The following is a 20,302-nucleotide window of genomic DNA, read 5'->3' on the forward strand; positions in this document are numbered from 1 at the left end:
GGACACCAAGATGACTTTGGAAACACAGATCAAAAACAAAGAGACTGGAAGTATAATTAACTCCATTACTGCTCAGTCAAATGAAAACATCCGTGACACCCTTCCTTATTTATGACAGCAGCAAATAGCTCTATTCTCTGGCTGGTTATTGCTGTAGGACAGCATTGGTTCTATGGGAGATGAAATGGAAACAAGCCTGCTAATATTTATGTCGCCAAGATCAGGTTATAGATACAAGATTTATGCAAAAGTTGCATTAAAAAAAACCCTCAGTAGCTTTTTATGTCTTCATTCCACAATCCTTCTCCAACAGTAAACAAAATAGCTTTTAGATTTCAATTTTGCAAGTAATATTATGGAATTATAGCAGGCTTTCTTTAGCTGACTGCGGCTGTATTTCCATTATAGGGATATTTGGCCAACCTTTACAATCTGCCCCCACCCCCAATAGGAATTAAAAGCGGCTGCTGATATTTATGAATACAGTTATGATTTGCATTGGAGGGAGGCTTCTAAATTACTGGAATCCAAGATTGTATGAGCAGATCAGAGCATGCTTGTTATATGAAGACCTATTTCAGGCAACATTTCTAGGGCAGAAGTCAAATATGACGGTGTTGAGGGCTGTGGGTCCCTTTAGCATGCCATCAAAGTAGGACTTGGGGGCAGATGTCTGGAGCCCCACTCAACAGAATACATGGGGGGGGGGGGGGATTCCAGATTTGACATAGCACATTACAGTGATGTAAAGGGAGGTTTGAGTGAACATCCTCTAATATACGTGATGGGCTCTCTCCAAATCACTATATCAATAAATGTTATAATGAGAACTTCTCTTAGAATTATCCAATTTGTAATGGCGGGGACATATTGGTGCCTGGGACAAAGTGATATGCCACATTTGCTTCTCTCAATCTCTACATTGTCTTTGAGTTGGTTTCTAGACATTATGTATTCACTTGGTTTCAGGGCAAAGCAATCAGCTTGTTCACTGGAACATGCTGGTCTGACACTCTAGCGGGCCACAGCCAGTCAGTGGGTACAGTTTTCAGCTAGATGGTACAATGGTCTGACAGCTTTCAGTGTTCCTATGTTCCTCCTTTGCATGCAGGTTCAGTTCCTGGGTCATGCACAGGGCCTTGCAGAGTCAGGCAGAGGCCTGGGCCAGGTAGATAATGTGCCCCCATTTTTTTTACCCTGGGGATAACTGAAGTCTTATAAATAAGTAAGCATATAAATAATTTTCACAAAAGTTATGCTGACAAATAATTTTATTTCAAGGCTTGAACAATATCTGCATATAAAGACAAAATGGAAAATATAGATAAATATGCTGACCGAGGCCCCCTTTGGAATCAGAGGCCCGGGCCTAGTGGCCCATATGGCCCCCCCTCTGTCTGGGCCTGGTCGTGCACTTCTAGGTTGCCCAGATATCTGACTACTCATAGACTGAAATGGGACAACTACTTTGGGAGGACTTTGGTTTTGAAAAGCAGCACAGTGTCTTAAGTAATACAATATTTGTTTGAATCGCCATTCCACATAAATATTTATTTGTGGGGGAACAGAAGTCGATCCTTTTGTTGCACCTTTAACTGCTACACTTCTGGAAACAAATGGTGGCCGGGATAAATCCGACAGGAGCTTTTGATTTACAACAGCTTCCTTGAATGAATATTCAGGTTTCCATTTACTTCTGAGGCAGGTGGAATTTGGCAGATTTAACATCCGGTACAAATGCTCTGACTGCAGCTTTATGAAATACAGCTGTGAACATATTGGGGGACCAGATGCAACTGGGAGAAGAGGTCTGCCTTCTTCTGGCAATGTTGTCTTCTGCACAGCTTCGAGGCTTTAAAAGGTGCTCACCACACTCACTGTGGCTACTTTGGGCCACACCTCATCTCATACCACTCACTTTGACATGCAGCCCAAAGCAAGCTGGGTCAACGCAGCCCAAAAATGGTTTAGCCACCACAATTTAAAGGTGCTGTTTTGCTTTGCATTCTTGTCTGAGATAATATAGGGCACTGTAGTGTTAGGATTGTATGCTGACATGCCAACATTAACCAGAGGAAAGCTGCTTTCATTAATAATCACTATGGATCAGTTATTTATGTTACCGCCTTGGACTACAATGTTCACTGCTGTGAATGCAACAGTAATTAAAATGATGTAATGTGCACATAATGAGTATGAGGTTTAGTGCACTTGAGGGGCTGTGTGTGTTTATGCATATGCAGAAAATATTTTTTAATCTCTCCTCCCAATGCGCTCTCTCTCTCTCTCTCTCTCGCTCTCTCTCTCTCTCTCTGACACACACACATGTGAAACTGTCCTTCCAAGATGAGTGCTTGTAGGCCAATTCCGGTGGAGTGTGCGTGTGTGCTTTAAAGTCATGTCATAAAATCTCTAAAAGGGGTTTTTCATAGAGACATGATAATTTATAATACTTCTGCCGTTTTCAATTATTCAGATGTTCATAGCCCAACAAATTGAATAATGAATGGAATAATGAATTGAACCCTGACAAGATGATAACAGAAAATATTATGAGTAGTCACTACACAGTGAAGCCCCCATACTGGGGAGGAGTGGGGGAGGAATCTCTGAAAGAAATCAACTTGTTTGAAGGACTCGTTTTCTCTTCCAAGTTCAAATACTTACACTGTGAGGAGGAAATCTGTCTAGGGCTTAGCCATTAACAAATAAATATTAAAGATGAACACCTGTAAAACAATTTATTTGATGGGGACTAAACAGTGAATCAAAATCAGAAATAGCCCAGTTATATTTTCGAAGGGTGTAGCTGATGCATTTCATTATTGCTTTTGCCACAGCGAGAGAGAGGAGAAGGACAGCCATATAAATTCTTAAACACTGTAGCTCCAGGCTCAGCCTTGGAGGACGGATGATATTGCACAGATGCTAAAACACACAGGTTTCCTAACAGTATTAGAGGCATTTGCATCAACACTGCAAGGCGGAAGGTTCAATAATAAAAATGATAAACATGCTTCTCAGGTAGGAGGGTAAGCCATGCATATTTGTATCTCCAATCCAGGAGTGTAAAAGATGAAGGTTATGCTCATGCAGTTAGCATAAGTCACAACAAGAATTGCGTTTTAGGATGACTGTTTCCGGCCAAGTAAACGGAAAACTCAAATAGAAGTGCATTATCTCTACATATAATGGTCAGTTCCCAACATTCAGTCTCTTTGTTACATTCTGAGCTGTAATGCTCGGAGTGTGTGTCAAAGAAAATGACAATCTGCAACAGAAGGTTGAGGAAGCAATGCAATTGCAATGCATAGCAATGGTTCAACCCAGGATTGCTGTGGGACAGCGGAGGGATGGAGTACAAGAGCTGTGAGCCAAATTATAGGTGGTCCTATAAGTCCTTGAATGGACACATTTTCTGTCAGAAGTAGCAAGCGCGAGGGGCTCCAACTCACACCAGGATTTTCCTCTGTATAAGAAAGAGAAAGGGGTAAGAGATGGCCCAAAATGTGCCTGCTAACAGGGATGTTTTCCAGGTTTCAGTTGTTTTCATGATGTGGCAATTTCACACCCACCCACACCAAAATCCGTGGAACTTCCTTGAAGGAAAGAAAATGACCTTCTAGGAAACATTTTTAAAGTACAAAATCCCTTCATGCATTTGGAAAACAGTCTTCTCTTGATATCTGGTGAGAGGGATGTGTGATATCTGAGAAGGTTTTCAAAGATTCTTTGAGTCATTTTGTTCTTTTAATGGGAGCTCTGTATAGGAAGAGAAAGCATCCTATTTTATCCTCAGCTACTTTGCAAAGCCTAGCCTTTTCCCCCCTTCAAGTGGCTTCTTTAAAGCAATAGATTTCTGTTCTTAAGAGGCCACTGGTGGATAATGAAGAGCCTTTGGCAAGACTGCTGTGCAGCTCTATTTGATAAGCGTTTTGTATTGTTTTGGTCAGTGCTCATTGTCATATTGATTATGCCTATGAATGAGTTGTGCCTTTTTCACAAATGATCCCTCTTCTTAAAAATCCTGGCTTGTGGGGAGGGGGAACCAGCCCTTTTATAACAGAGTTGCACACTTATTTTCCTATTATTCTTATTCTTATTTTAAGTTTACAGTTATTCAGCTGCTCTGGATGCTTCTGACCCACTTTTGTAGCATGGGATAAGACTCTCCAGATCTGCAAGGCTATGTCAACGATGCTTGGAGTTGTAGTCTGGCAACATGTGGAGGGCCACAGGTTTCCCACATGTAAGAAGAGCCCTGTTGGATCAGATCATAGGCCCATCTAGTCCACCATCTTGGAGTGAATACTTTGAATACATATAACTGGCAGATGGATAATTGAAGGCACTTTTTTATTTTCTCTCTCTTTCCCTTTCATTCCTTTCCTTATTCTTTTGTTGCTTTTATCTCCCTGCTTTTTCTTCTTTTTTCCTTTCTTTCCTTTTCTTTTTTGGGGATTTTTTGGTGTGTGTTCTCTACTCTGGGTCACTGAGGGGATTATGCACACATGAAAGCGAAGGACCCTGTGTGAGAGGCAGGGAAGGGAAGATCTCTTGGGGTGAGAGCCAGGAGGATCCACCCCTTCTGTGTGAGACAAGGATTAAGATTTATTTTTATTTCATTTATTAAATTTGTATGCTACCCTATACCCGTAGATCTCAGGGTGGTTCACAACATAAAATCACAAAATAAAATATCTATCTTGGAGAGAGGGCATTGTATTTTCTTCACTCTTTTTTTATTATTACAGTGGTACCTCGGGTTAAGTACTTAATTCATTCTGGAGGTCCGTTCTTAACCTGAAAATGTTCTTAACCTGAAGCACAACTTTAGCTAATGGGGCCTCCTGCTGCTGCCACGCTGCCAGAGCATGATTTCTGTTCTCATCCTGAAGCAAAGTTCTTAACCCGAGGTACTATTTCTGGATTAGTGGAGCCTGTAACCTGAAGCGTATGTAACCTGAAGCGTATGTAACCCGAGGTACCACTGTATTACTTTGTTTTTTATTGTATTGTACGCTGGAAAAAGTTTCAGTAAAAACTTATGGGTTGAGAGAAAAGTCTACCTTCCTGTTTCCCACAGTGGTTATGCCCATGCCCATGGGAAGTCCACAAGCAAGACATGAGTGCAATAGTCCTCTCCACTTGTCATTGCTGTTAGAAAATCACATCTCCAGTGTTCACAATGCAATTGCAGAATATTTAATTATTAGTATTAAATTTTCCACGCACCCTTTTCTTGCAGGTCCCAGGGTCGGTTACAACAATGTAAAATTCAGAATATAAAACAGTTAAAACAAATCCTTACGCCAATAAAGGCTAGTGGTAGTTAAAACAAATTAGTCATAGGAATAGAGTGGATCCTAAAAACACACATCTCAGGTATCTAAGAGCCTCATGAAGAGGCATGTATTCAGCATTCGCTGAAAGCCGTATAGTGAAGAAGCCAAGCACACCTCTGTAGGGAGAGAATTGCACGGCTTAGGGGCTGCCACAGAGAACAACCTCTTCTGGGCCACCCGATGAACTTCAGAACTACCAATAGGGCTCCCCCTGCTGACATTCCTACCTGAAAGGATCTCTAGGTAAGGGGGGTGTGTGTCATCTTTAAGATATTTGCTGCCCTCACACGGCTTCATTTCTAATCAGTGCATGTCCCGTCACTTCCTGCTGAACTCCTGTAACTTTTTATACCACCAATATTTCAGACCCTCCAAGTGTCCCTGTTTTCCAGGGGCGTCCCTGATTTAGAAAAGCCATCCCAGTTTCTGCTTTGATCCCGGAATGTCCCACTTTCCTTAGGATGCCCCAATTTTCATTGGAGAAATGCTGGATGGTATGGAGTTATCTGACCCCCGAGGCATCTGAAGGCAATCCTGCATAGGGAAGCTTTTTCTAATGTTTTATTATGTTTTTATATATGTTGGGAGATGCTCAGAGTGGCTGGGGCAACCCAGTAAGATGTGTGGGGTATAAATAGTAAAATTACCATTATGGAATGGGGTGTCCCTATTTTCATCAGAGAAATGTTGGAGGGTATGATATTCAGGTTTATTTTTGCCCGCTTTTGTTGTGCTGCAGCCCTTCTGGGCAGCAATAATGTTGTAGCCTAGCCCAGGGCAGGGACGGACTTTGGCCTTTCAAATTTCAGTGGCGCCCTGTGCAAGGCCTTCCATTCTACTCAATTCAGTATGTCATCATTGTGATGCCCTGCAGTGCCCCCTAGGCTTGGCACCCGGTGTGGCAGAATTGCCCTAAATCCGCCTCTGCCTTGGGGAACCACCCCAGAACAAACAAAAGCAGAACTTATCCACCACTAATGCACCGTTATCAGAATATACTCACAATAAACCTGCAGACTGGAGAGGCGCTAACTTAGTCCTACAGCACCTTGCCTACTGCTCCCCTGCCTCCTAAGGCGCCTCGTTCACTTTGTCTCATGGTAGGGCTGGCCCCACCTCTGCCTGTAAAGGGGAAAAAACAATGTCCTCATTCTGACGTCTTTAATTATATGTTTCCCCTTCCCCCCAAAAGCATATTGGAAATCACTGGCGGACATTTTCAGAGTGATGTTCTCGTACAGCTGGTGCAATTAACGCTGTCTGACAGTTTTCTCCCCAGCTGGCTCATAAGGCTTGTTTGTTCCTTCCTATTAGTATTTTAAAGGGCTGTGTGTGTTATTGTTTTCTGGAGGCTTAGAATGACTATCCTGCCCCAAGCTGAGGGCTTTACTTCCGGCAGCCTAACCTCTGCTTGCAGAGATTAGAAAGGGGATAAGCTCCGCCTGATACCACCACGGTTGCGCCTGTGCAAATCTCCCCATAGAACACAGTCAGGATTTGTCATTTGCACATTTTATTTCCAAGCAAAACCAAACCACCACAAGCTAATGGTTTATGACCTAAAGGCTAGTGCCTCCTGCTTAATGGGAAGAAATATCCACACACAAAAAGGAGGACAGATTTGAGTTGGTGTGTCCTTATGCGCTGCCCGCTGTGGTAATTGCATGCCTTCACACTGTCCTTCTTCAGATGTTGTCACAGATTGTTCTGTGTCGCCTTGCTGTGCTCTGATAAATAGATGCTGCCGTTCTGGCGGGGCTGACGTGATTCCTCTGCCCATGGTGCCTCTCCAAAGCCACGGAGTACTTTGAGATCTGGAGAGATGAAAGACTTTCCCCTCCCTCCCCTCCCTCCGAATATCGGCTATTATGTGATTTCAAATATCCTTCAGTGCGCCAATGCTTCTCTTTCTAGGAACGGCAGTACAGAGAACGGTTATTTCGCAGGAGGGACATATTCCGGGAGTCCTGCACTCGTCCAATTCCCTATTTGACCCCAAACATAAGGATAATGTCTGAGTGTCAAAAGTAAAAGTGAGCGAGAGGCAGAGAGTTCTTGAAGGAAGTAAAAAGAGAGAGAAAAGCTTTCATTGAGTCTTAGGGCGCTTCCCTCCCACCTCGAGATACTGTTAAATCATCACTGTCAGGGATGACTTTTATCCCAAGGGCTACTAAAAATTATTTGAGGAGGATTTATCTTTTATCTTTTCCCTTACCTGGGTGGTGCCTGAGTCCTCACGGCTTGCAGTCTTTTACTCCTTCCTCTCCCAAGGCCATGGTGTAAATCATCCTGCTACAGTCACAAGCACACTGTAACAAGGAGGTAGCTTTCTTCTGATGAGATGTATTGGTTTCTGTAGCTCCCTAATGCCAGCTAACGTTTCCCTAAATTTAGCTATCCAGCGTAAGCTCCAAGGAATTCAAGGGGCCTCATGGTGGCGCAGCCCCTTCTCCTAGATGCTCCCAATGAACTACAGTGGTACCTCGGGTTAAGTACTTAATTCGTTCTGAAGGTCCGTACATAACCTAAAACTGTTCTAAACCTAACTTTAGCTAATGGGGCCTCCTGCTGCTGCCGCACCGCCGGAGCACGATTTCTGTTCTCATCCTGAAGCAAAGTTCTTAACCTGAAGCACTATTTCTGGGTTCGCAGAGTATGTAACCTGAAGCGTATGTAACCTGAAGCGTATGTAACCTGAAGCGTATGTAACCTGAGGTACCACTGTACAGTGGGTGACTAGTAGATCTCACAGAGGCAGCACTGCATATTCTGCGAGACATTGGAGCTACCCCTCAAAAAACAGCATTATCAGGAATTAAATAACAAAAACTAATCATAGAATTGTGGAGCTGGAAAGGACCCTAAGGATCATCTTGTCCAACTGCCTGCAATGCAGCTGTTCCATTCGGGATTCGAACCTGCAACCTTGGCATTATCAGCACAACACTATCCAGGCGTAATCTGTATGAAACCATGCCCCTCAAAAGTGAGCACCGCTCCCCTCTGAGGTCTGCTCCCAAGGCATCTGCCTGGCTGGTCTAATGATAGCACTGGCCCTGACCCCATGAACCATACATTGAGATGCAATTCTGCATCTGAGTCACATCAAATTAGGGATTCCTGTGCAAAATTTGAGATCTAGCCAGCAGAGTTATGCAAAGATTTACTGAGAAGCGGCCAATTAATGCTCATATTTTACAGGTGAGGATCGCTGAGGTTCAGGCAGAAGTGATTAGCACAAGGCAGCTATAGTGGTTTAAAAACACACACACAAAAAAACTTGCTCTGGATTTAAACTATTTGCAATCAGAAACCTTTCCCAATCTGTTGAGGATGATAAATAAATAAAGATTTATTATTTATACCCCACCCATCAGAGTAATCAAGCTGTAGATTAGTCTGCCTTTTGCCCATGCCTAACTTACACCACCACAAGGTGGGTCTCTCTCTCCCCCCCCCCCCCCAATTAATGTGGTGTTTAGCACCAATGCTTCTGTGTTTAGCTCCTGTGTTTAGCTCCTGGTCCCTGTAGGCTGCTGCTTGAACAGGAGGTCCATAGAAATCTTGGTGTGAAACTTAACCCTTCCAGCGAGCACAAGCTCTGTTGCGGTTTCACACCAGCAGCATAAAAGGGAAAGCTGAGGAGACAGAAACAGATCTGTGATCATTAGGACAAATCTAGTTGTCTGCACATTACAGAAAATGAGTCGCTTTTTAGAAAGGGCTTTTAATTGCTTAATCTCAGAAATGTGGACAATGGCATACGTGTTTTATTTTAGGGTCTATCTAGCCCACTCAGAAAATGTAATGGACCTAATTTTCATTTAGTGTAGGTCTGTGCAGTTCCTAAAACATCTAAATGGCTATTAATTTAATCAGGTAATTTAACTATACCTCCAGAAAAGGCCACTAGCTAGTTGTCACGCATTGATTATGAGGATGACATTTCTATCCCATGATGCCAGAGGCACACTTTGATACATCATTTTCTTTTTGAAGGTTAAACTCAGATAACCTGCCTTTGGCATTTAATTAGCTACATATTAAACACTCTTTTAATAATAAAATGATTAAAAAATTTTATTGCTTCTCAAATGAGGCCCTTTTAGATAGATTTAATGACTTGGTTTGAGCACTGTAGTTTGTGAACCAAACCTTAGGCCAGGATGTGTTCTAATGATATGCTTTACAGCTTGCAAAATCTGTGTTTTATTCAAATGGCTGCCATAATCATTTTGGGCAAAACTTATAATGCTACCTTCTGTGTTTTTAAGTTGAACTGTTAAATGTCATTGAAAAAGTACACAGAACCTTTTTGGTTTTCTTTTTAAAAAGCAAAAAAAAAAAATGGTTCAGTTCAGCACTAAAAGTAAGTGAACCTTCAGCAAAATTTGTGTCCTGGATGCTATGCACACACAAGTTTATTGTGGAAAGGTCTTTTTTTTGGTGTGCCTGTAAAACCATATCATTCTACCAGCAATGAAGAATCATGAGGTAGCTGACCATTTTTGGTCCTTAGTTAACAAAACAATCAAAATCTGCACAAGGAAAAATCCTTGAAGAGTAACTGTGATATGAAATTTCCATATTGGTTGAACAGTAAACAAACTAGAGTTTACAACCTAAACAGGTGGTGTGGTTTCAGTCTGTGACTGATATATATATAATTTAAAGTATTTATATACCACTTTATATTATTCATTTTTATTTATATATATAATTATATACTGCAAAGTTCCAAAGCAGTGTCCGAAAAAGTTATAATCGCCCACTGCATAAATCAGTTAAAATTAATAACAAAAACAGGAAACATCCTTTAAATTGGTCTGTCTTTATTAGGTTGTATTCAACTAATATTTACTCAGAGTAGACTAACAGGTCCTTTAATTGCAATGGGTCTACTCTAAGTCAAGGTTAGTTGCAAACAACCCAATAAAGACATGTAAAAAAGAGGGCTGTCCTTTGTTACCTAGGACATGTAGTCCGTTGAGAAACCCTTGATAAGCTTGCTAGAAAAACCTCAGAATTTTTCCAAGCAGTGGTTTAAAAAACACAGCACACTAGTTCAGTTTTCCTGAATAAAAGCTTTGAAAGTTCATTCCCACTGGAAAGTATGTGGTACCAGGCTCCAACTGCCTTTTTTAAAGTAGCATGTATTTCATTGCCTGAGAGTCACACAAAGACAGACCTTTGCTCTTTCACATGCAGTTAGGAGAAGCATCTAAGGCTTTCCTTGTGCAATCTTTATGGAAACGCAATGTTTCTGTTAACTTTGTAAATTTATGTCATGCAAAGCCAGCAGTTCTCCCTTCTGCAATTTAGAGGGCAGCCTGTGGAGCCTGGCAGGTGCAACGTGAGGAGGTGGAAGGAGGTCTGAAAGGGCTTGGAAGGCTGCTAATTTACAATGTCTTAAAAAAACCTAAACTGTAAAAATGCCAGCAGAGCTACCAGCAATGAAAGTTACACAGGGATACTCTGTGCAGTTGAGGACTTAGGACAGCCTTTCTCAACCTGTGTGTCCCCAGATGTTGTTGAACTACAACTCCCATCACCCTAGCTAGCAAGGCCAGAGCTTAGGGATGATGGGAGTTGTAGTCCAACAACACAGGTTGAGAACCACTGACTTAGAAGAAGGGCTGTAGCTTAATGGTAGACCTTTGGATGCAAACGGTCCCTCGTTTCATCACTGGCAGCTCCCGGTAAGGCTGGAAATGTCTCTTGCCTGAGACCAGGGACAGCCATCACCAGTCATTGCAGATAATACTGAGCTCCCTGGACTGATAGTATAAGGCGGCTTCCTATGTCCCTATTTAAGTGGGGAAGGCCACACCTCAGTGGTAAAGAATCTGCGTTGCATTCAGAACACCACATCTTTACCAGTTGCACTGGCTCCCGGTGGAGCATCGGGTCAGGTTTAAGGTGCTGGTTTTGACCCTTAAAGCCCTTTGTGGCTTAGGGCCCTTGTACTTACGGGACTGCCTCTCCTGGACCTTAAGGTCCATGAATAATCATAGTTTAGAGGTCCCGGGCCCTAAGGAAGTTAGACTATCCTCCACCAGGGCCAGGGCCTTCTCAGTGATGGCTCTGACCTGGTGAAATGCTCTGTCCCATGAGACCAGGGCCCTGCAGGATTTAGCTTCCTTCCACAGGACCTGTAAGACAGAACTATTCCACCTGGCTTTCAATTTGAACCTGGCCTGATCTTTTGTTCCCCTTCCTTCCCTCCCCCTCGTCTTTTTGTGAAGATTGCCCACTCTGGGATCCTACAGCTGGTTCTCCCCTGGCCTCCTTGCTGGCCCAAGTGGGACTAATTTAGCCACCTAGCCCTGGTGATCATCTAATGTTTATTGGATGGATTTTCCCCCTAAACTGATTTTTGATTCTTGATTTTATTGTTATTTACACTTTATATCGTATTTTATGCTGGTTTTTTTTTTTTTTTTTTTTTTTTTGTAGTATCAATTAAGTGTTTTAAATTTGTTGTTAGCCACCCTGAGCCTGGTTTCCTGAACTGGGAAGGGCGGAGTATAAATAAAAAATTATTATTATTATTATTATTATTATTATTATTATTATTCAGTCCACAGCATCTGCAGGTAGGGCTGGGAATCTCCCCTTTCTGAAACCTTGAAGAGCCACTGCCAGGCAGTATGGACAATGCTGAGCTTGATGGACTAAAGCTCTGACTTGATATAAGGCATCTTCCCGCGTTCCTATCTTCCTGGTTGCAGTACCTGTCGCAGTACCACCTTCCCCTATGCAGTGAGCACTATGAGGTGTGATAGAATGAGCTCCAACAATGCTTAGCCAGCCAACCAGCAAGGTACTGCCCATCTGGGGCTTCCGATTGGCCCATTTGAAGCCCACATTTTGGCAATGAATCCCCACTCCTTGATTCTGCTGGCCAGGGAATTTCTTAACATCTAGCAAGACATGTGAGTCCTAGCTGCTGGGGATGATGGAGAGAGGCAAGGTCCACAACCGCCACCCTCCTGAGAAGGGAGGAGCGGCCATTTCCACAAAAGAGGCCGAATGCCTCTCAATTGAAATATGGCATAAAGTAGAGGGAATAATTTATTATTTGCTCTTCCTGATATGCAAAGCAGCAGTCAATCCACAACATGGAAAATTTCCACAGAGGTGATGGAGAAAGCAGGAAGAGTGTTATGTACTGAAGTTCTCACCCTGGGCCAGCAGGGGGATACTGTAGATTTTTATGCAAATAAGGGATCGAAAGTGACGTTCAGTTTGCGTCGCGTAGGCGAGTTGGTTTGGCCAATTGTGGTTCCAGACGGGCAGCGGCAGTTAGTGAGAGCGAAACAGCTTTCCTTGACAGACTGGAGAGAAGACTTGGACTTGCGAGTCGGTGAAGGGGGGGTGTCAGACTGAGCCGATCAGCAGACCTTAGCGATGTGGACCCTTCTGGAACACTTCTGTCAGATGGCATCTCTGAATTGACACTTGGCACAGGAATGGTTGCCTTCGCAGCCAGCACATTCCAATTGGCCCTTGGACTTCTTTTGGAACTTCCTGCACTCTCGCTTTGTCTGGTGCACGTCATCGTCTTCACTGGAGGATGCCTCATCACTGCTGGCCTCTTCATGATGCACTGGAACTGGCTTCCTAGCAAGATGCGGGCTGCTGGCCTTGTGGATCTCCTGGGCGGAGCGTTCGGCAGCTTCCGAGGCTATGGCCTCCTCAATGGCTTTCTGCAGCGTGAGGTCTGGCTTGGCGAAGAGACGCCATTGCAGATGGATGTCCCGGACCCCACAGACGATTCGATCCATCAGGGCATCGTCTAAGTCTCGGAACTCGCAGTGCATTGCAGCCTGTCGGAGGGCGGCGGTGTAGTTGTTAATTGACTCCCCCTCTGCCTGGTTCCGGTGGTAGAATGCATGGCAGGCAGCAATCTTGGACGGCTTTGGCGCGTAGTGGTTGCAGAGCTTCTCTTTAATCGTGTCCCACGGTGCTGCCTGGACTGCTACAGGCGCAACCAATGCTTGGGCCGTCTCAAACACCTCAGGCCCACAGAGGCTGAGGAATAGGCCCCCTTCCGCTCCTGTGATACTTCTGTCAGCTCGTTGGCTTGGAGGTAGCAGTCGAACCGAGCGAGGTAGGAGTCCCATGATTCAGAGGCTGGCACAAATGGTGGTAGAGGCACGAGTGAAGCCATGATTCCGATGCTGGCGTGGAGGGCGATGGATGGAACACAGTGCTCTAGCCAGAACAGTCAGCTCTGAATTGGTTCTGTTCAGTGATTCAGCTCAGTGATTCAGCTCAGCTCAGAGGGTGGCCGCATCTGGCTGTGCTCTGATGTCCATCGATCCCACCTTCGCCGCCAGTGTTAGTTGTGGGTGAACATATTAGACGACACAGCGATTCTTCAAACAGAGGCCAGAACAGAACTGAGCTGAAGGATTCAGTCAGCCTGCTTATATAGAGCTCCAGTACACATAATTGTAACAACTTTCTAAAACTATCCAATCACTGAACGTCACTTTTGATCCCTTATTTGCATAACTATCTACAGTATCTCCCTGCTGGCCCAGGGTGAGAACTTCAGTACATAACAAAGAGCATTGTTTTTCAGGCTCTTCTCGATTCTTCACCCTGCACCTGGTTTTCCATGTCGGCCATATTTGCTATGGTGTGAATACATTCAGGAGAGAGGGAGCCACATACAGACTGCAGATTGCCTACATGTGTGTTACTGTTTTGAGTGTTATCTCTCTCTCTCTCTCTCTCTCTCTCTCTATATATATATATATAAAGTTTCTGAGAAGTCTTCAGAGGCAGTCTATAGCTACATATCCTCTTCAGGGCATTGCACATGGGGCTACCACCTTGCTGAAGCAAAGTGGGCCTATATCCAGTCAGTGCCTGCATAGAGAAGCATCTGGAAAGTCTCATGTACACCCCACCCACCCCCGGTTTTGTGAGAAAATAAATAAATGTAGGACACGCAGCAATGCTTGGTGAACTGTGTTTAGTTTGTTAGGTGACAAGTTGGGCCAAGTGGGCATCAGCGGTTCATATATTTCACACATAGCCTTGGTGCTATTTGGCTCACTTCACAAATGTGATATTCTTATGCAGGCATACCTGACCATTGGTCATGCTGGCTGGGGTTGATGGGAGTTGGAGTCCAGTGACATTTGGAGGGCCACAAGTTCCTCATCCCTAGTCTAAGACAAACCCTGCTGCAGGCCTGTATTTAGAGGCCTGCCTGAGTGCTCTGTAAAGCCCCTACTTAATGAGCCAGTTATTAGTGCCCGTTTGGAGACAAAGTACAACAGACAACACGTAGGGGAAAATATGTGTGTGGCCATACAGATGGTCATGTGTAAAGACTGTGCATATTTTGAGACGCCACTATTTCTCAAAGCATGTGCATGAGGCAAAATAAACATGTGTGAGATCTTCACACATTGTTCCCCACTACCACCAGAACCAAGCAGAAAATCTATTGTATTTGAACCAGCCATGTATTAATTATTATTATTATTATTTATGAGACACCTCATAAAGTAAATGCTCTAGGCATCATACAAAATAAGAAATAAGAATAAAACACCACAATAAATGAACAACAATAAAACCACACTGCAATAAAAATTCACAAGTAGCTTGAGAGACAAGCCCACATTAAAATCAAATACAAAACCATTGTGATAAAATAGCACAGAGAGCACAGAACCAAAACATCCATCAGGTTGCATATCTATGTGCACACTTACCTGAGAGTAAACCCCATCGATTACAGTGGGGAATATTTCTGAATAAAAACACATAAATCTGCACTGATCAACTGTGAAATGTGGAGCTGGTGTGTGTTGTATTGTAAACTAAACTGCAAGAACCTTTTTAAAGGGGGGGAATGGGGATGGGGAGGAATACATGTGAAACTTCATCCACGGGGAAAATGTGGCAGCATTCCCCGAAACCTCGCCTCCTTCGTCTGGATATTCTAGTGTTTTTGAGTGATAATTTGGTAGGATTAAATTATGTTCATGTGACAGCTCAACCTCACTAATGAGGTACATTTCAGTAAATTGTTGACAGAACTGTCTGGAAGGCTTCTTTAATTTACCAACACGTAACAACATGGGAAAAGCATTATTCAAGCCGATGAAGATGAATAAGCAGTGGGGATTGAGGGGGGGGGGCAACCTTTCAGCTTTAAGACATGACAACCTGAAAGCATTTTTGTCACTTGCTGTACTTAGCCTGAGGCCGTTGTACCTGTTAGTGTGATTGACTTACCAAAGCAACAGAAGAGATTATGCATTTTAAACACTACATGGTAAAGGGTGTGAGGGAGATTCTTTCTTCTTTTGGGAGGGGGAGCCTGTATTGTGCGAGGGTGTTTTACAGAGAAGAGAATTAGAGATTTTTATTTTATTTTTTTAAAAAAAATACATTACCTTCCATCAATCTGCTACATGGGTGCTTTTATCTAAAATAATTCTTGAGGAGCGTCATTGGAAAATACTTCGATATACCACAGCGGAGAGAGAGATTCAGAAGGAAAACATAACCTTTTGCTCAGATGAATAATTTCTTCGAAATGAAGGGAAAGGGGGAGGAAGTGGGAGACAAACTTAATGTCCTCTAATAAAACTGGCATGCTGATTCTAAACAAGTTAATGTGGAGCTAAATATTCTTTTGAATTTTCCTGGGTCCCTCAAAAGTATTGCAGTCATGTTCCTTTCGCTAGGAAATGTCAGATTTCCACCACCCCCTCTTTCTAAGTGACGAGTGCGCTTCTGTGTTTCAATACACAGAACTGCCACAACACACCTCATTTGGTCCTGCATGAGTCACGGTTCTGCATGTGCCTTCTGACTGGAAAAAGGCAAATTCAGTGCAGTAACTCAGGCAAAGAGAAGATGGGCAACCTCTGCTGAGGGCAAACCTGTTTACTGTGTCTCTGCACTGGGAGCGACTGAGTGAGCCAGACTTACCAGTTCAGAGGTGTGTTGCAGAATGACCTGCCCACAGCAAAAGCTGATTGGAAGGGGACAAGGCCAGAGCAGTAAATCATGCAGAGATGCAACTGGCAAACTCCTCCAAGGACATGCAATTTTGCTTCATCTCTGTACACTGGACAGGCTTGGCCAAGCCATTCAATCTCCCTTAGAGCTGCTCTTCTCCAACTGATGCCAATTAGAAAGGGGCAATGCCAGAGTAATGACTCAGAGAGTTGTGATTCGTGCATGGGCTGGTGGTAAGGAACCAGAAAACCAGTCCCTGGAGAGCAATGGTGGGAGAGAGCTACTGCCTCACTGCCCTGCTTTGGGGCTTCCCAGAGGCATCTGGCTGGTCATTGTGTGTGAGGCAGCACACTGAGGAGCCCTCCAAGCGAGAGCATCTGCCTTTAAATACTCTGCCAGGGTGCTGGGCCAGACAGGGGCCTTTGATGGGCCCTCAATGCTCTTAATTTTTCAACATATTTTCCCACAACACACTAATATCCTCTCATAGCACATCATACTGGGATAACTGCTGAACACATTCTGTCCATGCATTGCTTTGGGGATTTCTTCACCTCTGTGGAAAAGTGCAAAGTTTTGATGTATCGAATTGTGATGTTTGTTTGTTTGTTCATTGAGAACGTTTTCCAGACGTACGAAGAAGTGTCTCAAGTGAAGAATAACCTGGAAGGCGGAGCAAGGGAAAGGAAAGGCGAACGTCTGACATGGAACAGCTCTTTTCAAATTGTTTCTGAGGACCCCTGCTCCTTGTACTCCTGGTGACAGCTGATTGAAAGCACCGATGCACTGCAGTGACATCAACAACAAAGGAGAAAAATAGAGCCAGGTAACGCAGGCAATGTATCTTAAAACACACACACACACACACACACACACACACACACACACCACTTTTTTGAGCTAAAGAAGGCTGATGTATGACTTAGGGGGTTCCGTCCAGTCCAGTTTCGTTTCAAACGTCAATGCAAAACCATACATTTTGCAAACAGTGCCATGAATATGTGCAACAAAGAGATGAGCGCAAAGGAGAGTGTGATTGATAAAAACATCATTTACACAGTTTTAAACATATATAAGAACATCAATCTAGACACTAATAGCATGGGCACAGGGAGGGGAGGTTTAAGCCTTCCGTCTCTAGCTATGATCTTGCAGGAAATTGCTCCCACCCCACACATACTGCAGCTAGCATTGGAAGCAAGCTCCCAGTTGGTGTCAATAAATTTATATACCGCTTAGAATTAGAGATAGTATCCAGGACAATTCGTCCCATATAGCCAATGGTACAGGAGCAAACAATCACAACCCTTTCCCTTAGTCGTTATGACTAGGCCAAACATATAGCTTATCTCAATTCTGCTTGACAGTGAAATGGGACTAATGAGAAGATGGTAATAAATCCTTAGATCTTTACCTTTTATACTCTGTGAAACGGTGACTGATTACTGGAAGTATTGATAGTGTGTTTTCATTGGACGACACGTGTGCTTTCAGATGTGCTTCCTAGATTTGACATTTTAAAGTGTATACATGTTTTTCGTTTTTCTTTAAAAAAATACAGTAACAGAATTTCTGGTTTTGTACTGTTCTGAGAATTTGGTCTTTTCGAGCAAATAATTTGGACAATGTTGCTGCAGCATTCTGGATTTCTTTTAGCACAAAATATACTCGGCCCTGATACCTTTGAGGTGTCATTATAAGAAAAATGTGCTTCCTTCACTGAGTTGCTTTCAAACTCAAACATGTCAGACCAGCTGACCACCTAGATCAGGGGTCTGCAACCTTTAAGACAAAAAGAGCCACTTGGACCCGTTTCCGAAGAAAAAAACACCTGGGAGCCGCAAAACCATTGCGACATTTAAAACAAATATATCTCCGGAGCCGCGATCTGACAGCGGGCGGGAAGGTGACGTCGGGACGGTGCGTGACTAATGCACGCACCGCCCCCATGCGACGTCACAGCCAGTACAGCGCCCGCCACAGTGGGGAGTGTCGGGGCACACAATGCGTCTCCTCCCCTCGCTAGTATCCGCCCCGGAGCCGCGGCAAAGGTGTAAAAGAGCCACATGCGCCTCCGGAGCCGCAGGTTGCAGACCCCTGACCTAGATCATGCGTAGGCAAACTAAGACCCAGGGGTCGGATCCAGCCCAATCGCCTTCTAAATCTGGCCCACGGACGGTCCAGGAATCAGCGTGCCCTTTTATTTAAAATGCATCTCTAGGTTATTTGTGGGGCATAGGAATTTGTTCATTACTCCCCCAAAAAAAAATATAGTCCGGCCCCCCACAAGGTCTGAGGGACAGTGGACCGGCCCATGGCTGAAAAAGTTTGCTGACCTAGATGTATTCTCTCTATTGCAACCGCCAGTGGACATCTCTTTGGTCTAGGGTGGCGGAGGGGGGGGGGCATTTTTCAGCTGGGAGGTGCACATTCCCTTCTGCACAACCTCCATGGGGCAGGAACAGAGGTGAAAGTGGCTTTTCTGTGGCTCCAGAGAGTAAGACTTTGAATTACAAGAAAGTGAATGAGGGAGAACTTCCTGGTGGTGCAAGCTACTGACACTTCAGAAGGTGGTGGGTTTTCCTTTGCTTTTGTTTTTTAAGTAGAAGAATGTCTAGGTGCACTTTTTTGATAACAAGAATACAAAGCTCAAAATGAATGAACCGCAGCTAAAATATTATGTTCATTTTTCACATGGTCTAGTCCTTCCTCTGCCCACCCACCCCCTAATATTCTCTTCTCCGGTCTTCAGAGAGTAGGTGGCAGTGGGGAGGCAGAAAAAGGTCCTCCTCTCCTTCCACTCTGCAAGTGAAATCTTAGGCGCAGAGCTCAGAAGCTGCTCGCGGCTAATGAAATTCCCTGTCGCAAAATGCACCTAGAACAATGGGAGATTCAAACACTGCTTTTAAGCCAATGCTGGGTCACTGAATTCCAGTTAAAATCAATTAGTTAAAATACGTCACCCTGCCCCTCATCAGCTTCAGTCTCATAACAGGAGGGAAACAATCTAGTAGCAAAAATGTTGCACACCTCCTGTTTTGGAGGCCCAGTTACATGGTATCCTCATTAGCTCCTCCAACCCCAGTTTGACTGGGCCACCTTCTCCTTGCCCCTGATAGTACTCCCTATTTGCTTGCCTTCTCCCTTTGGGTTGAAAAAAGCACCACCAATTTGCACAACTGTAGCATAACTGCAGCCTGTCTGGAAAGATGGCTGGTCCCTACCCATCCAGGTTGGCTACTGGTTTATCCTGTTGCTAATAATAATAATAATAATAATAATAATAATAATAATAATAATAATAAATTTATACCCTGCCCATCTGGCTGGGTTTCCCCAGCCACTCTGGGCGGCTCCCAACAGAATTAAAAGCACAATAAAACATCAAACATTAAAAATCTCCCTAAACAGGACTGCCTTCAGATATCTTCTAAAAGTCAGATAGTTGTTTATTTCCTTGACATCTGATGGGAGGGTGCCACTACCAAGAAGGCCCTCTGCCTAGTTCCCTGTCACCTCACTTCTCGCAGTGAGGGAACCACCAGAAGGCCCTCGGCACTGGAGCTCAGTGTCCGGGCTGAACGATGGGGGTGGAGAGGCTCCTTCAGGTATACTTTACCGAGGCCGTTCAGGACTTTAAAGGGCAGCACCAACACTTTGAACATACTGGGAGCCAAGTTGCAGGAAGGAGTATAAAACGACTTCCTTTTCCAGCTGAGTCTTGCTTGAGCAACATGGTCTACCTGTGTCTCATCAGGAGCGTGGCAAGCCCTACTGGCGTCTAGGGCATGGCACACCTAGGGGGCAGGGTGCATGCTGAAGTGACTGCAGCACCTAGCAGGGACATGGCTGGCATGTGCCAGCCCCATGCTGCTTTTTCTGGCAGCGCTGGTCCTGCAGGGTGCCCGAGCTGCCACATCCCTCCCAGCCAGAGAGTGCCTAGGAGGATGGGGCAGCTCAGG

The sequence above is a fragment of the Podarcis muralis genome, chromosome 3 (assembly GCF_964188315.1).
Source record: "Podarcis muralis chromosome 3, rPodMur119.hap1.1, whole genome shotgun sequence".
NCBI lineage: Eukaryota > Metazoa > Chordata > Lepidosauria > Squamata > Lacertidae > Podarcis > Podarcis muralis.